At 40.1% G+C, this 2,820-nt stretch overlaps 1 non-coding gene across 1 annotated transcript; it reads left to right on the top strand.

Annotated features, from left to right (window-relative positions):
• The first annotated feature begins 564 nt into the window (after positions 1-564).
• Positions 565-671, top strand: LOC145056048 (small nucleolar RNA R71). Its single transcript, XR_013685589.1, has one exon. It is a non-coding gene; the product is annotated as a small nucleolar RNA R71 (small nucleolar RNA).
• Positions 672-2,820: the final 2,149 nt, after the last annotated feature.

Genomic DNA, 2,820 nt, shown 5'->3' on the forward strand with positions numbered 1-2,820 from the left:
CTCTTTTCTGAAGCCTCCATAAACTTCATCAAAACGGTCTCTAGGTCCGGTTTCTTCTCGGCCGGTGACTGCTCCTTTTGATATAGGCCTCGACCTGTCTGCCTATATTTCTCTTCTTTTTGCCTCTTATACTCTTCATATGGCAGCCACTCCTTCTTTGGTTTCCTCCAGTCCTCATCAAATTTATCCCCACTAGAACAGCATACTTGAGCTCTTCTGTTCCCAAACTCATCTATATTGCAGTCCTTGGTCAAGTGTGGACCACTGCATCTCTCGCACCCCACTCTTATGGCATGTATCGACTGGTCCATTTGTGTTATCCTGCGATCCATGTTATTCAGCATGGCCATGACAGCTGCAATTTCTTCAGTTTGGGCCCCTCCACCGCCTTTGATTCCATCTTGCCTTGGGTTGTGGTATTCACGAGAGTGTTTCGCAAATTCTTCAATTAACTCCTTAACCTCCCTTGGATTTTTCTTTGTCAACGGTCCTTGAGAATCAAGGAGTTGTCTTGTCATCACATTGACCCCATCATAAAAGATTGACATCTCTTGCTGCACATTTAGGTCAAGTTGAGGGCAATTTCTAAGCAAGCCCTTGTACCTTTCCCATGCTTCGTATAGTGACTCCCCCGGCTGTTTCTCAAAGTTGGCTATTGCCTTCTTGAGTTTAGATATCTTGGATGGCAGGCAAAACTGGTCCAGAAATTGCTCACGTATTTGAGCCCAAGTGGTGATTGTACCCGGTGGGAGTGCTTTCAACCACTCCTTAGCAGCTCCTTTGAAAGTGATGGGAAGCATCCTAAGCAAGACTGTGTTTCTATTGACATTTGGGACATTGAAGTAATCCGCAATGTCATTGACTTCATCTAGATGCTTAAAAGCATCCTCATGATCTTTCCCGAAAAATGGGATGTCCTTCAGTGCGGTCAGTATGTGTCCCTTCAACTCGAATGTGGCAGTGGCAGGTATTGCGGGTTGGACTAAACCGGGACCCATATCCTCTCGGATCCGCTTCTTGTAAGCTCCCATGGACATTTCTTCAATCGCTGCCATCTCGTTCCTTGGCTCGTTCTCGGGTTCGCTTGTGTGTTCTTCAAATTCTGGCTCGGTCTCGTTTTCGGACTCGGTCTGGATGGGTGTATGATCCAAATGCTCAAGATTGCTCTTGTGCTTCGCTGATGAACTTGACTCTCCTGTCTTCTTTCCCGACTGCCTAGAAAAGGCTGACTTCAATTCCTGCAAGGGCGTCTTTTTCTTATGAAGTGCAGACTCGGGATCCTCCAGTGGTGGCACCAAGTGTGTGTTTGAGCTTCTGGTCATGAACTCCTGCAACTTGCTAAACTAAAAACGTAAAACTGAACTAAAATAAGAAAGGCTAACTTCAACTAAAAAAAATCTAGTTTTTAACTGTCCACGTCGTGGCCAGAGGAGTGCCACGTCGTGGACTCTGTGAATAACAGAAAAAATTATTTTGCTGAAAAATTAACTTTTTGTGGGTTTTTACTCCACAAGAAGGATCGATCAATTTAATGCAAATAAATAAGCTAAAAACTAAGCCGTTCCCCGGCAACGGCGCCAAAAACTTGATGTGCACAAAAGTTCTCACTAATTTTAATATTTATAACCTAACAAACTTAACTAACTATGCACTTATAGGCAGTGCACCTAGTCATATTACAGTATAGCTTGGGTAAGTCGGGTGTCGATCACAGGGAACGGTGTTCTAATTAATCTACTTACTATTAAATTAACCTAATTTATTAACAGGTTTAATAAGGGGTTTTATCTGGTTTTACAAGATCAGATGAACTTAATAAAAACACACTCTTGTTTAGTTTTGAATCCACTTCTCCCTTATGGCTAGCTAATGATTACGGATTATTAAGTTGGTTTTTAGTTGTATTAGTAATTTAGTTGTATCTTACCAATAACTAACTAATTCATGTCAAACCGTGTATGTTCACACATAATTAAATACAGAACTAATTATGAATGTAAATATGCTATATAATATTTTTTGTATAAATGCAATTATGGTCACAATACACGTTCTCTAGCACAACTAAGCTTTATTTAGTCTAATTTCTAACTAAGATTGGCCAATCCTAGCTCTAACAATTCAATGTTCACTAAATTATTAGGTAAACAGGTTCATGCAGTTTAATGATCACTAAGCTACACAGAACATGCAATCAAGCAAATAGATAAACAAATAATAGCATGCTAGGTTATACAAATCAAACACAAGCGATTTCTTTACCAACTAAATTCAATCCATAAACATATAACTATTCATAAGTTCAAAGCTTCATCTAGCTAAACAAGAGTAGCTAGATTCAGCTGCTCATCATAGCAGATAAATCAACAAAGCTAAAACTAATGAAAGACATGTTCTTATATAACTAAAATATAACTTTACTTCTTTTGGTGTTGAAAACCCTCTTCCATAACCTTTCTTTCATTCTTATTCGTCTCCTGGAACTCTTTTTCTTCTGCCAAAAGCCTCTCCTTTCGTAATAATCAGGAGGACTTATATAATCCTCAAAAACCCCGTGTCACGTCGTCGCCAGATGTGCCACGTCGTGGGCTTCAAGCAATACGTATCCTTCAAGGAAATCCTCCGCGTCGCGATGTTTATCTTCTGGAACACCCGTGCCACGTCGTGGGCTTCATCGCCACGTCTTGAATTGAGCGCTTATCGTGAATTTATTATTTTCTTGTCTTTCAAGCCTTTCATGTTCCACATTTTGGCACTTTTGGTCCCTTTCTTCGAAAATCCTTTATATTGACTGAAAATAACAATTTAAAGTCATAAGTA

This window comes from Lactuca serriola, chromosome 5 (genome assembly GCF_051521515.1).
Source record: "Lactuca serriola cultivar US96UC23 chromosome 5, Lser_US96UC23_V15, whole genome shotgun sequence".
NCBI lineage: Eukaryota > Viridiplantae > Streptophyta > Magnoliopsida > Asterales > Asteraceae > Lactuca > Lactuca serriola.